Genomic DNA, 16,436 nt, shown 5'->3' on the forward strand with positions numbered 1-16,436 from the left:
AAAAAAAAAAAATGTGGTACACAGCGCAGTAACACTGTTAAAAAAAATTAAATTAAAAAAAAATTAAATTTGTTCCGCAGTTGCTGAAAACGGTTGCTTTAGATTGCCCACTGCTCCAAACACAATGCTATTAAAAATATTAAATAACTTGTCGAAAAAAAGGACAAATTCGGCTGTATTAAGATAGCTTGGAGACTTAGAAATGTTTAAACGCCCCGAGCTGTATAAAGCGAACATTGCGCTTGCCACAGAATTGCTGAGAACTTGCGCAGCTAACTTAACATTCATTTTTTGAAAAGTGTTTGGTATAATATGGGCCGAGGTTAATTTATGAGTGCAACTGATATCTGAAAGGGAACCTTGCTCATGCAGATGGACTATATCATTCCAATCTACTGGCCTGCCATTAAAACTGACTCTATTCTTCTTGTTTTCAATGCAGTTCCGTGTACTTTTCAAAAGATGCGGAGAATCGTAAAAGTATACGATTTCTTGGCCATTGACTTCAAAAAAGGGTCTCTCCCTAGAAACACCTACGATCCTACAAAAGCTCATAAAATTGGACCCTTGATCGCTAACTAATTGGCAGGGATGAAGACCAATACCCTGGAGTTGACTTATCGCTTCAAAAATGTATTTCTTCATCACATCTCCTCTACCCGATTTGTGAACAAAAAAATATGCTAGAGGGTGCGTCCAAGACTCCCCGCCAATGCCTTGGACGAAAAAATGTGAGAACACTGGAAGCGACCCTGGAGGTACGATTTTCATCACCGTAATCCTCCAGACCTACAATATAATCCCTACTCCTTTCATATTGTAAATTGATCTTCAGGGACATTTCGTCACAGCATATCGACACATATCGCTGAGCGTCAGTGAAGCCCCGGCTTCTCAACTCCAGGGCTTTAATGCTGCTAGAGCTGCAGCCAGGGTTTCTCGGCCAACCTTGAACGAATTGTTCAAGAGTTCTTCTGGAAGGCCAATTAAATATGGGCTTCAAATACCTAAATGCAACGGGCGACAAAAATTTAACTGCCAGAGCTAAAGTCTTTAACTCCCTATCAAATCTATACCCTTTTGGAGTTCTAGACGAATTTCTGAAGCAGTTCCTCACACATATCGCAAGATGTGAAGGTAACTTGCCCAGCAGCTCATCGATTTGCCTACTTCCGTCCTGCCCCGGAATAGACAAAATTTGACCCTCTCGTAAACTCTCTACCTCCTTCTCTAACTGAGTCACCCTGTTGCGGAGATATTCTAATTCCTGCTCTTTGCTAATTAAATCCTCCTTGTACTTTCGCTTTCTAGGAGTCCCTTCGGTTAAGTACTCGTCTGTTTGTGTCTGACGACTATTTGCCCAAGTGTTGACCAAGCTTCTTGGCCCTAAAGAAGAAGAACATGGGAGTTCTTCAAATAAAGGGTAAAAGGACTCTTGTAAAGGGGCCGCAATTTCAAACTGATCGCAGTTTGAAGTACAAAGTACCGGATTGAAATCTTCTACACCTAGCTCTATTACAGTTCGTTCGTTTTCTAAACCTAAGCTACCTGCCTCTAAATTCGTCCTAGAGTCTTCTAACCTATCTTCTATTACTGTGGGTGAACATAACTTAATACTAATATCAGGGATAGCCCACTTCTGAAGTAACCTTCCATTCCCCATCCTCATTTTCAGCGAGAAATGCCTCTGGCAAGCGAAAATATATTTCGCTGTTGGGTTGACTACGCCCAACAGCTCCATCCACTGACGCCGCCTAGTAAAATTGAAAAAAAAAAGAATTAAAACCATCAAATTACTAATTTTTATACAAGCTACCCAATAATTACCACGATAAACTTAAGAAGACCACCCAGATAACAGAAAAAATACCCTTATAAAAGTGCACCGTTTTGAAATATTAAAATTTTTTATTTCTTGAGCCGTATGAATTAAAAAAAAATTTACTTTTTCTTAAAATTTCAGACCTTTTACTCGATTTATTATAACAAAATTGTTATAAAAGGTGTAGGAATTTAAGAAAAATCAATTCCTTATGGCCTTATTCATAAAAAATAAAGTAGCTTTAAAAAAGGTTTATAATCTGAAAAATGTATGAAAACGTCATTTTATAAAGCTCTTTAAACCTACTTTATTTTTTATGAATAAGGCCTTTAGTTTTTATTCACACGCCTATTATCAATTATTTTTAGTTAAAAAATATCAAATATTGCAAAAACGGCCATACTTTTTAATAGGAAGCAAGAAAAACTAAAGGCACTAGAGTAATGTAAACTAATGTAAAAGACTTAAATAAATCTTAAATCTTAATTACTGCTATACAAATAAACCCCTCTGTCTACTCTGACTGCACTGGCCACAGACATTTCTAGCTTTCAGAGCCACCGCACACTGCAGACTTTATTGCCGGTTATATGGGCTTGCTTGTCTGTCCATTGCATTTTCGGGCGCGATTAAGTTGGTGTAGTGCGCTCACCATACATCTATTCAAGCGAGCCCCAACTAAGTCGGGGGTCGATAAAGTCTGCACTGTGTGGGAGCTCCAATAATCCACTTCTGTTTTTTTAAATTATTTCTACTTACCTGGCCATTTCCCCTTCCAGAGGAAAAGGATAGAGGGGTACTCCCAGAGGGCATCCGGCTATGCACGTTCGGTTTGGCATTTTCACAATCTGAAAACAAAAATGGTATGGCATGAATATATAAAAACAAAAGTTAAAATGCTTCAAAAACTTACGGACAAGTAAGATGATAAATTCGTATGATGAATATCGCGAAAAACCGTTTGCATAAATCTTGAATCAAAATTTTTATTCAAATTTGTATTTGACAAGGCACATTTGAATTATGAGATCAACAGGGATGCTTTGAAATGTATTTTTTGAACAAAATTTTTTTATAAATCTTGGGATTATTGATTTATTTTAGAATAAGAAAAGCTAGTTTATATTAAAGAATATATTACACCAGAACTATGTAATCTACTTTTATTACGAATTGAAACGATTTTAATGAATATTCACAGCTACCATTAATAGTAGTTTGACAGTTAGATCAAAATGCATATTTGGCAAGAAAGATAGAATACAAGATTGCGGCGTACTGGCGGCGATGACATTTCTGTACAAAAAGTAAACAAAGCCGAATTGCATGTTAAAAGAAAATATCAGACCAGCCAATTTTCTCAATAATAAATTTTTCGATAGTAAGCGTGTTTTAATTGCGCTGAATTGATTGACAATTAATAAGGAAAATGTGAAAAAGCGGTGATTTTTCTGGAAGTATAAGTGAATTTCAGTACATTTAAAGTTTCTGATACGTCGTTTACTTTTAGATCAGAATTATCAAAATCGACAAATTCAAAGTAGGGGTATGTCTGCCGGTGCCACCTTTGTTCGCTGCATCGTGCATATTGGGCAAATGACGTTTTTAAATGCATTTTACATACATACATATGTACCAGTTCAAGATGAAAAAAGAAACCAAAATTAGTAATTTTTTTATGAATGTAGTTAAAAAAGTTCACAGAGGAAATGCCGGTAATCAATCTATCGGCAATCACATAAAATCTATGTAGGGAAATTTAGATGTCAACAGAATAATAACTACAATAAAAACCACCACAGAAGTGTGAGAAGCAGGCAATTTTTCAATCTGAGCAAAAAATTCTTTAAATGCCGTTGTAAAAAGGTCAATACATTTCTTATAAAATAGTTTGATTTTTGATGGGTGGTATAACTCAGTGAAACGGTTATTAAAGAAAATAAAATTTTTAAAAGTAATAAATAGGAAAAAATGCACTAAAAATGTGAATTTAAATATTTTACCCAAATTCATAAAAAATTAAGAAATTGGTTTTTTTTTATAAAAATGTCACTGTACAGAGCTATTTAAATCTATTTTATTTTTTATGAATAACGTCATTAGCATATACCGTTTTTATAAATGAATCTTGTAGCGTCGCGCTATATACATACATAGGTACATATATATATTTTGGCTAGCGAAATATGTACTTTTGCCAACTAATTAAAAAAGCGTATGATTCAATTTAACCACATTAAAAAAGTATTTAAATATTTTATGGCGCAACACAGCAACACTTTTTGTTTCACGAAACCCTTGAATACGAGCCTGTCATCTATTTCTTCTATTTCGACATTTCGCTATTTTACATTTCTTTCATTTAACGTCATTCGCATTGTCACATTTCTCAAATTCGTTTTTGCTTCGACATTCTGCTATTTCATAATTATTTCATTCTCATGTCATCCATCTTCCATTTCTTACCTTCCATTGCCGTTCGCATCGTCGAACGTGCCTGTCAAACACTGCCGCCATCATGCTTTTCAGTTTGGCAGGCACGTCCGCTGTTTGGCAGGCACGTCCGTTGTTAGAAAGAGAATAGACAAAAAGGGGCATAGGATTCCATACTTGTAAGTATATACGATGGTTCACACTCGCTACAATTACAACGTGTTGTCTCTTCTAAGAGATTCACGTTCTTTGTTATAGATCAGCGAAGCGCAGAAAGAGCTTTTGCTCTGCCAAAGAACGTAGATAACAAGAAGGGACAACTCGTTATAATTGTAGCGAAAGTGCGCAACAGGAGCGTGCCTTCTCTTTTCATCCAATCTAAAAAGGCACTAGGGCAAAAGAGAAGGCACGCCCCTGTTGCACACTTTCGCTACAGGGGCTGAAAACCTTTTGCAGAGAACACCTTTCTGTGTAGGCGGCCTTCGGCCGCATTTAGATTATAACCCTCACAAAGTAGAATTCTCTTTTTGTGTTGCGAAGAACAGGCGCTGAACACCTTTTTTTTATATATGTATATCAAATTAAAGATAATTAAATTCTCTATCAAATGATATCTAATCCGTGAAGAGGTTTTCGAGAAATAATAACTTTAAAAAATGCTTAATTTGAAATTTGACCTTTAATAATTGTTGTAGTTGTTGTTTTCCAAAAAAAAAATATATATATATCGTTACGTTCACCTCAATGATCTCCATCGATCCCAATATGATTTTTTTTAATTTGAGAATTGTAGGTGTTCTACATTTATGCCAATGTTAATGCCTTTTATTTTTATTTTCCTTGGCGAATTGTCCTCTGTTATATTTCTTTAAATACAATTTTCTTCTTGAATGAAATGCATGTGAATATTCACTCACAATTCGAAATCAATTTCAAGTTACAAATATAGGACGAAATGTTATGCCGCTCCGCTGGGTATACCGCACTATCCGGCACCGGAACTGCGCGACACCACGCGACGCGACATTTTTGCCTAGCCGTTCCCACGACAGTCGGGTCTAAGTAACCGGAGCGACCCAGATTTATATCTGGCCAAGGACTGTCACTCCAGCAACACTCCCCAAAATCTCTTCGGGGAATTTGTATGCTGTTACAACAACAACATTTTTGCCTAGTTGGTCAACTTTGCCGCGCAGCGTCGCGTAGCTCCGTTGCAGCGTAGCGGTATGCTCTATAAGAATCCATGCAAAGAATATTTTGCCGCGCTGTATAGTGTCGTGTCGCGTAGCCTAGTGCGGTCGTACCTTTAACTACGCGACACGGCGCGACACTTTTTGGTATACCGCACTGAAACGGCGCGACACTTCGCAGCAAATTTTTTTTTATTTATTTGCGTCAAAACCTTCAAACAAGATGGATGCCAGTGACGCTGCTGTAATGTTAATGCCTTTCATTTTTATTTTCCTTGACGAATTCTTCTCAAATGTTATGTTTCTTTACATAAAATTTTCTTCACAATTCGAGATCAATTTCTTCAAGTTAAAAATATAGTACGAAATGTTATGTCGCTCCGCTGGGTATACCGCACTATGCGGCTCCAGAACAGCGCAACACCATGCGACGCGACATTTTTGCCTAGTTGGTCAACTTTGCCGCGCAGCGTCGCGTCGCGAAGCTCCGCTCCGTAGTGCGGTATGCTCCATAAGAATCCATGCCAAGAATATTTTGCCGCGCTGTGTAGTGTCGTGTCGCGTCGCCTAGTGCGGTCGTACCTTTAGTCATTGCTTGGCGCTTGACGCGCTAATTTAGGGATGGCAGTTATGCGCAACTTTCTGGCAATACGAAAAAGAAATGTCACATGAAATGAATTGTCATTTCTCCAACTCACATATTTGAAACAGAATACAACAAATTATTATTAATAATTTTTCAAAAAACTAGAGCTCTGCAATAATATCTTAAAGGGGTAAAAATGAGTGAGAGTTGGTTTTGTGAACAAATAGAAAACCTAAGGATCCAGGAGAGTCGTCTATCAACTCTGTCGGAAATACGTGTTCGTTTGAGTGAAATTGATGGATCTAGGAACGAACAGTTGGATGTTCTCGTCATTAACCGCTTACTTAGCGCTCCGGAAATGTATGACTGCTTAGAAGATGGCCATGAATCCTATCAACTCGTTACAGATATATTGTCAAGCTGCATGTCTCACCTATCCATAAATCAGAGTAACCTGCCGTCTCTTTTGCGACGGGCCTTAACACATCCGCAGCCTCGGATTCAAGCATTGGTGTTTAACACAATATTGAAAAAGCTACAAAGAGAACGAAGAGAAAATCCCAACTCCGATATACCCGCCGAACTGGTATATCATGTTTTAAAGGGTCTACGTCATGAAAGACCTGAAGTCGGGGTGCCTGCAATTGGAATATTATCAATTGTTCTTAAATCACGTATTGCTGAAGAATCCGTCAAAGGCAGTTTACTAGATATGCTATCTAGTAGTGAAACCATTAAATGCCGTGCTTATGAGCTTGCTGTAAATCTTGCAAAACAATCTCCGTATATGCTTCAGCAATCTGAGTTTTTACTGGACCGTGCTCTGTCAGAGCTCGATAACGATGATGTGCTTTTTCAAGTTAATATTCTTGAAATACTGGTACCACTTGCGGAACAAAATCATGGATTGCTTTATCTTGAAGAAAGACGAGTTTTTGAAATTATTAGCAGATGTGTAGAAAATCCAGATCAAAATCCATTAGATCACTTACTCATTCCAGGTATTTTAAAATTTTTTGGTAAAGTCGCGTCGGTGCAACCGGAGAAGATGATTATTGGATATCCGCGTATGATACAATGCTTCTTTGAAAGCTTTCTTGCCGGTGACGTATCAATATTACCAACATCATTTGATACTTTTGGTATGATATCCTAATTTCCTGTGCCAAATGGTAGCAAAGTTGTAATTTTTAATAATCAAAGTTAACCATTGTTATAGTTGGAATCATGATACAAAAAGAAGGTAGTTTCATTTCAGAATTTTTCACATAAAATAAGTTTTGAAGTTTCATAAATTCTACAAAATTATGAGCTACCTTGCCACATTGATAGGAATCAAACAATACATCAGAGGATTTAATGTTGCGCGTGGGAATTGTTCGGTTATTTGTACAATGATTTTGTGGAGGGAGCGAAGGGGGAGGAGGGGTGCACTTAATACTCCAGTTATTAGAAAGAGCGCAGTATAAACTTGAAGAAAAGTCAACCGTCGCCCTTCGGGGGCGCATTTCAAAATGGGGTAAAATTGGCATTTTCACAAAGAAAAATTAAACTCGTGTTGGGCCATCAGCAGTATATTTGCGCAATTGTCCTTTCCACGTTGGTCGTCTTCGGCCGTGCCAGAAAATAATAACATCATCAGTCCAACTCCGGTTACGCCATCCACATTATTTTTGCGCAATATCCACCTCCAAATTTACGAAAAAGTGCATATTTCAAACCGAAATTTTAGTTTTAAATTAAAGCTTAACCCAAAATCATTGTAGAAATAACCGAACCGTACCCGAACTGCTTTTCATCTTATGTGGATAATGCCTGTCACAAATACATAGTTTTGTGCTTATATGTATCTATGTACGTATGTATATAAATTTTTTTTTCAGCATCAAACTGTATTAGATCGTAGTATGTACTTTATCCTGGGAAAAGCAATTCACTTTATTTTCGAACCTTTGCACAGGTGTACCGAATTCTTGTAGTGTGGAAACGCGCAAGACTTTTCTTTTAATGTTTTTATCCAACTTCACCAACTTCAATTTTCAAGAAACCAAAATTTTGCTGCTAATGAATCTGGTAGTATGATTTTAGTTAAAAGTCATAAACTTGTTCAAAGTCAAGTTTTCGGCAACAACAACGAATGTCAATAAATGAAACTACCTTCTATTTTTGTATCATGGTTGGAATCATGATACAGAAATTACAAGGTAAAATCATTTTCTCAATTTGTTGGCCATAATTTTTTCTCTGACGTTTTCAAGCATTTTAAAATTACATACAGTCGCTCAATAAAGTTTAGGTACAGCGAATTTTTTTTCATTACCGGCAACTATTTTTTAAATATTTTATTTTTCGCTAATTTTTTATGCCATAGTTTTATGTAAATATGGTTAGTTCTACAACAAAAACACCAAAAATCAGAGTTCCAAACCTTGTGCAAAATTAAAGAAAATTCCGCAAAATTTCAGTCAAATATTGCACTTTTTATTTACACTGTTCAGAAAAAAGTTGAGTACGCAGTTTTTTTAGCCCAGGGGTTCCCAAACTTTTTTCGCCGCGGCACCCTTGTACTAAAAAAAATTCGCGGCACCCCTACTCTTCAAATGTCTACGAAAACAAGAAAACACAATGCAAACTTTATACTCCTTTAGCTTTAATGTGAGGACTGAAACTGGACCACGTTAACCGATTACTATAATTCTTATTTTTAAAAGGAAAGGTGTTACCTCACAGGTGGCCCCATTCTAATTTAGGTTAAATCCGATCATTGGATCATGAAGAGATTAACGATAATCTTAAATTTTTTATGAGAATTGAACATAGAAATGTAAAAGTAAAAGTCACTAGTATTTTTAATGCAATCTTGCCAACAGCAGTGTTTTCTGCACACACTTGCATCCATAACTCTCTTGGCTCCCTTCGTAGTATTTAATATTCAAAGTGCTGTCTTCACTGATGTTCAGAAGGTTTTCAAAATCTTAATTTTTCATCTCAGTAGGTTTACTTTTCGGGTCACATGAAAACGGGTTTGTTATCCAGCTGTAGACATCCTTAGAGTCAATGTTGGGAAAATATTCGACAATGGTTTTTTCTAAACCTTCCAAGTTAACGCTGGTAATGCGCGTTAACGCTAAGGAAATAACTTTTACAGCCAATTTCATGAAAGCAATTTAAGTGAAAAATGATTTTAATTTTGTGAATTTTATATGGAAATTGACAGAAAATAAAGTCATTTTCCATTTAAACTGCTGGTGAAGCCGGCTGTTATCAATTTTCTTAGAGTTAACTTCGAAGTTACATACGTTTTTCTGATTTACTTTCTTTATTCATGCAAATTGCTAGAAATTCTAAAATACATATACATGTTACCAATAAAAAAAATCTCGACGTGCTAGAAAAAAACCAAAGATGTATTTTAATTTCGCAGGCCTCTGTTATCTTCGCAGCGTCATCCAATACGGGTTTTAAATCTAGTGGCGGCATCTTCCTAGTCGCCAAGGAATACGGAGGGATCATACAGTGACTTCTCGTGGAGTTTTCTGCATATTGCTTCATCGCTCCTTTCGTTTTTCCAACCACTGCAAATATCCGCACACTTGCTCCTTTTCAAACCATTTTTCTGTACAAATTTGTAGATAGCTTTAAAAATTTCGTCGCTAGTGGTGTAAGTCTCAAGTACTTCGCTCATCAAAAGTTCACCTTCGATTTGTATTGCGAATGAGTACCTCACTAGCACGAGAAGAACATTAAGTCCCACTACGTCGGTACTTTCGTCAATTTGCAAATTAAAAAATTCACAAGTTTTCATACTTTTTATAAGTTCGTTCTCGACTGCCTCTAAAATCGATTAGGTCTACAAAAGTACCGAAAACGGTTTTGAAAAGGGTACGTTTTCGCCTATTTTTCTGATTCAATTTTTCGTTGACAAAACGTACTGGGGAACTACGCTTAGAAGCGAAATACACCACACAAGCGGCCTTACAACCCAAGCGAAATATCTATTTGCTGCAAGCCATTTGTGTTGTGTATGGGGTTTGACGAGCCGCTGAAGGTAATTTGAATAAAAATCAAATTTTTTTGATTTTCTGACCGCCATGTTGAAGCGTGATCAAACCGCTTGCGTTGTGTATGGAAAATATAAAGAATTTGCACGCACCACTAGTATACGACGATTCCACAAGCCGGAGTAACGAAAACCGTCAACAAAGATTGTCGTGTGCACTTGCTGCTTTTTAAAACTGCTACCATATACATATGTACATATGTATTTTTCTACGAATTTTCTTATTTTTTTAATTTGTTTGCTGTTTTCCGTTCATATTATTTGTCACAATCATACGACTGTATACTACCCAGCGGACCAAATGCTCGCAAATGACGCAAAACAAACTCTAGCTAAAGGCTCGTGTGTTGCTCCGCTGCATATGTACATAAGCAAGAATGATAGAATACAAGATTGCGCCGTCCTGGGCGTTGACATTTGTGTACCACAAGTAAACAAAGAATAGAGCGAAAAGAGAACGAGTTAAAACTTCCAAAACAGTTCACTTTACAGCGAAAAACGTGTTTTAATTTAGCTAAACGCGAAAATATTGCATTTTTCACCTAATCTATTAGAGAATAGGTAACATTTTAGTGCACTCCATTGCTTTGCAATTGAGGCTGCTTCAGCAAACGTTTTAGTGCACTCCATTGCTTTGCAATTAAGACTGCGGCAGCATCTCCGCGGGATTGATTAGTTAACTTGCTAATGGAGGCTGCTTGGAGCAGAAGCAAAATCATTGTGAGGAAATGCTGTTAATGTAATAATAAAGAAACATTTCGGGAACGGCTTGCCGTGCCCTATGTACACAAAATGCAGCGATTCGTCCCAACGCTACACTTGCATCTACGCATCTTGCATCTTGACGGCTGTCGCAATTTAACACACAGCACTTCATTTTATTAGTTTTTACGCAGTCTTCAACTCAAAAATCACTCACAAATTGCAAATTAACACAATTTAAACTGATTTTTCACATATAATTAAATTTCTCTTTCGCTGATTTGTAAACAAAGGTTTGTTTACAAGTTACCACAACTGTCAAAATCGGCAAAACCAAAGTAGCGGTACCACTGACGGCGCCACCTCTGTTCGCTGCACCGTGCATCACCTTGTATTTTTGCATCTTGGGGAAAAATGTAGAAGAAATTGACGAGCAAGTCGCACCGGGCTTGCTGTATGATAGTTGCACGGATAAAATAATAAGTGTTTACAGTAATATATGTTTGGCTGACTGTGCATCTCAGAAACGAAATTATTTTTTAAACCGTCAGATTGAGAAAACCCGTCCGGATAATCGTCAGATTATGAAACAGCACGACCAGGGCATCGAGATGAACCTTCTCTATGAAAATCTGACGCGCTCGAGTAAATCCAAATGGCGATTTTTTCTGCAACTTCATATTATAGCTCATAAATAATAGTTATTATTGATTTTTATTTTTCCAACCAAAAATAATGATTTTTACTTTACTTTTATTTTTTCGATCACAAATAATGATTGTTTTATGATTTTTATTTTTTCGCTCAGAGATAATAATAATTTTTTTTTGTTTATCGGCTTTTAAATTGTAAACTGTTGTAATTTTTATTTGATGAGATCGTTTGTTTTATGTATTTTCGAGCTTATCAAATAAAAATTACAACAGTTAATAATAATTATTGAGTTTTATTTTTTCGATCACAAATAATGATTATTACCTTACTTTTATTTTTTCGATCACAACTAATGATTGTTTTATGATTTTTATTTTTGGAGATAATAATATTTTTTTTTGGTTTATCGGCTTTTAAATTGTAAACTGTTGTAATTTTTATTTGACAAGATCGTTTGTTTTATGTATTTTCGAGCTTATCATATAAAAATTACAACAGTTAATAATTATTACTGAGTTTTATTTTTCCACCTAAATATTATGATTATTTATAAAATTGAAAAGGCCATACAGACGCATTTTACTGCAATTTTGACCTGAAAATTTTGGGACTTATTTCTTTTATTGGGGTGTCACTACCTCTGAAAAGGATACGACAGAAATCACGCTAGTATAGCTTTTGAGTTTTTGATGATCATTATTCTTAAGTGAATAAATAAACTCAATAATAATTATTATCTTTGATCGAAAAAATAGAAATCAAGTAATAATAATTACTTTTGAGCGAAAAATTAAAATCAAATATTAATAATTATTTTTAATTTTTATTGGTTAAACTCGAAAAATAAAAAAATCATTGTAAATTGCAGTAGGACGTATGAACACAAATACGTGAGTATAGTTAATATTGTTTTACGACGATTACAACTTGTTGATTTTTTCGGTTAAAATTAAAAAAATAATGATTATTTTCCGTCCCTGTTTTTAAGATAAGATATGAATTATTTTTAAAAGATAAATGTTAATTCAACTGTTTTATATATAATCCCAAATGTATGATATAAAATCCCCTCTACCAAAAAACTTTAATTGGGTCACGCCGCTTCGAATTTTTACAATTGAGCAATTGCTTTTTAATCAAAAAGTTGTTTATTGAAACTACCTTCTTTTTTGTATCATGGATGTTAGTACACAGCGTTGATCCTTTTTGCTTCAATTGTTAATATCTGAGCTTGGCTACCTTTGGGTTCAGCTCCTACATTTGTATAACAATACACAAACATATATATTTCGAAGTAGTTTTTCAAAAGTGTAATCCATCCGCCTAAGTAGTTAACATGAATAAAACAGGGTGGGCAAAAACTCGGAGTTCGAGCGAGCGAATGAGCAAACTCCTACTCAATGCCTCGCAGACAACGAGGCGCTCGCAGCTCGTACTCGTAGCAGCAATGAGGCGAGGCACGAGAAGTTTGGCTCGCTCGCCAAACGAGCGAGCGCTGCTTGTTTGCTCGCGCTCCTATTAAATGAGCGAGTCTGTTGGGTGTTGCCTCGCTCGCAGTGCGAGGCGAGTAGCTGTCTGCATACTCACTCTGCTAGGAAAGACGAGTGAGCGACGAGCGAGCGCTCCGAGTGTACTATACAACACATGCATTTTTGTGCATAAAAATGTGGGAATGTATGTCAATAGATTATGTACGAAAGTATGTTAATAATTGTATGTACATATGCATATATATATGTGAAGTATTATATTAGGGCAGCATTTAAAACAGCAAATAAAATTGATTACATACATAAGCATAGATTATGGAATGAATTATTTTTTAGAGTTATATTCATACATGTGTACACACATAACATGCATATTTATATATGTTTGTATGTACGTATTTATGTATATATGCATTTATATATGTATGTACATATGCATGTATTTTGTCTTTACAGAGAAAAGTAAGTAACGAAGATATTATAATCGTTTGTGCCGCAGAAACAAAAAACAAGTAAGCACTTGCTAACACCCCCAAAATAGTTTTCTACTTGTAGCAGTTATGCTGTATACCTGAATGACATATAGTCCTTGGTGAAAAAATTTATTTGTGGCCTGTTGTTCAAGGACATGTGTACATATGTATGCATGTATATATGGATATGTAGACATGGGAAAATTTGCGTAAACAAAGAATAGAGACCGGTTCGCATACAACTTTGGCGTTGCGTTGGCGTCGAATTTCAAAGCAGCCGTCCACATATCCAAAATTTTGCAACGCTAAGGCCAACACAAAGCAGAAAGATCGCTGCGTCGGTCGCCAGCTGTTGCAAATAAATAAAATTAAATGAAATGTTTTTTTCCTTTTAATCAAATGAAGGCAAGAAATATATTTTTCATGCTATTATTGATATGAAATATTAATTTATTTCTCGTTAATATGTTAATTTAGTGGCCAAAGTAGTCTCTGCCAAGCTTCATTCTAGAACGCATACTTTTAACGTGCGTTCTGTCAAACCAACGCCAACTACAAAGTCAACGCGAAAGTTCTATGTGGACCAGCCTTAATTATCAAATAGTAGTTTGTATTATCCTACATACATATATATGTATGGGGCTAAACCAGGAATATTCATTTGAAAATGCTGATGTCCTACTCATTTATGAAATGAAAGACAAAATAATGATTTTTATAAATATTATGTTCTCATTTATACATATGTAACATAGTTACTTAGTCAAATTACTTAGTAATTACTTGTATGTAAGAATACAACAACAAATTATTTATCAGAAGCATTGCCCCTTGCATATTGAAAAAAAGTAATAAAAGCTCTCAAAAAAGCAAAATCGCTACAGCGAAAAGTGTTTGAAAAACGCATAAATTCAAATCCGCATAAAAAAGAACCGCATAAATAGAGACCTAAGTGTATAAGTTGAAATTTTATAAGAAATTATTGAACATTAAAAACATTATACCTACATAGATATGTATGCACATATGTGCCTACCTAGTAGATAAAACTGGTCCAAATAGCACGAATCTATTCTTCTGTGCATGAGAATATATACAAACATATGTGTATATACATATGTATGTATATACATATCTGCATGCGTGCATACAATCCTTTACTCGAAATTCTTAGTTGCTGCAATTTTTATCCCATACATTTTTGCCGACCAAACAACGCGTTTGCCTGTCTAATCTGCTTGCCTCATTTGCCTCGCTCGTTTACTCGCCTCGCTCGTCTACTGCTGCAAATGAGTGCCTCGCTCGCAACGACCCACTCGCGAGGACAGAGCTAATGAGGCCCTCGTTTGCTTGGCGCTCTACTCTTGCGCTGCCCTCGTTTGCTTACTCGCTCGCTGGCTGCTCAGCGCGTGCGCTCGTACTTAACGAGTGCTCATTTGCAAACAGCCTCGCGTGTTGCTCGTGTGTTGCGCTAGCTCAGTGCAAACTAACGAGCGAGCGAGGGGCTAAAATGAGGCAAATCCGAACCCTGGAATAAAATGTTTAGATGCTTCCCCAGCAGGCAAAATATCCGAAAAAGAAAAGAGTTCTCACAAGGAAGTGTGCATACGAAATGGGTATCTAGAAAGGTACTGAAAATAGTTGTGAAACGGATGATGTTCTTAAGCTGATGCCAGATAAAACTTTGCGGCTTTGCGTGACATTTATAACTTTGCCAGCAAAGTGCAAGACCCAAAAGAATGCCACAACGAACGTCAAGAAAACGATTTTGTACTGCTTTTTTACTCGTGCAAATTGCTGTGGATTTATATATTTATGGTCTTATTCATAAAAAAATAAAATAGTTTTAAATAGCTTTACTTGTTATGAATTTGGGTGTTAGTTTTAAAAATAACGGCATTGTAATTAAATTTTATGTTTCTGCATGAAACCTTGAACTTGGACTAAACCAAATAAATATTAAACCAGTCAACGCGCGCATCTTTTCGCTTTGCGCTGCAACTAAAACGATCTATGTACATGACTGAATCCATTTCAAATCATGCAGGCAGTCCGATGGTATATCGAGAATTAACTTCAGATTAAAATATGTTATTCTGCTTGAAAAATAAATGAACACGTATTTTTTTTTAATTTTCATAGCATTACTGTTGCATTTTTACGATTTTTTTAAGATTTTGGCAAATTTTTTGGCAATTTTTTTTAAAACCTTATAGTTTCCGTAATTTTTAAGCTACTTAGGGCCAATTTCACAGTGCGTAGTTAACTCCGAATCGACAGTTAACTAGAGATTTTCAGTACAAAAATCTGTAGTTAACTCCCGATTCTGAGTTAACTACGCATTGTGAAATTGGCCCTTAGTTGTTTCTATGGTAAGTTTTGCCTATTTTTTGTACATTTTTAACATTGATAAATAAAAGTGAAAAATGTTAATAAACGGTAATAATAATACAATTTTATGAAAAACCAAAAAACTATTTTTTCTCAAAAAGGCCACCTTTTTTTTCTTCAAACTTAGAGGGTTTATGGCTGTCCATATGTACTACCTACCATAAAAATTTCGTTTGGTATTTTTTCGTTTCTTAGGAGAAAACTAATTATTTTCATTTTCTTGAATCCTAAATAAAAACAAAAGTTTTTAATTTTTTTTTATTGTATCACAGTAACAACTAGTTTGGATATTATCTTATTTCTCTTTGGAAATTTTGTCTTTCTTATTCTTCTTACAATCTGCTTCATTTTTAATCTCTTTCCATGAATGATTTGCTGTCCTAGCTATTAATGATTTTCTTCCTTGTTGGTTCACATCTGCTTTCCACATGTGGCACTTCTGGATTCCTTTGTATTCCTTTGCATTCGGTTTCAGAACTCTTTAGATTATGAGCCGTTGCATAGTGTTTTACAAGACCACCTACACCATCTACGGCCCTTTTGCCATGACCCGTTGAAGAAAATATCAATTTTTTATTGCAGTTTGTTTGCCCCATTTCATACAGCTGATAACGATTTTTAAAATGGCTTGCAGC

General features: G+C 35.7%; 1 pseudogene; it reads left to right on the forward strand.

Moving 5' to 3' along the window:
* Positions 1-6,091: 6,091 nt before the first annotated feature.
* The window catches only part of LOC118734122, a 61,574-nt pseudogene continuing 51,229 nt past the window's right edge, over positions 6,092-16,436 (forward strand).

Source organism: Rhagoletis pomonella, unplaced genomic scaffold, assembly GCF_013731165.1.
Source record: "Rhagoletis pomonella isolate Grant_MI unplaced genomic scaffold, Rhpom_1.0 Rhpom_scaffold_00002, whole genome shotgun sequence".
NCBI lineage: Eukaryota > Metazoa > Arthropoda > Insecta > Diptera > Tephritidae > Rhagoletis > Rhagoletis pomonella.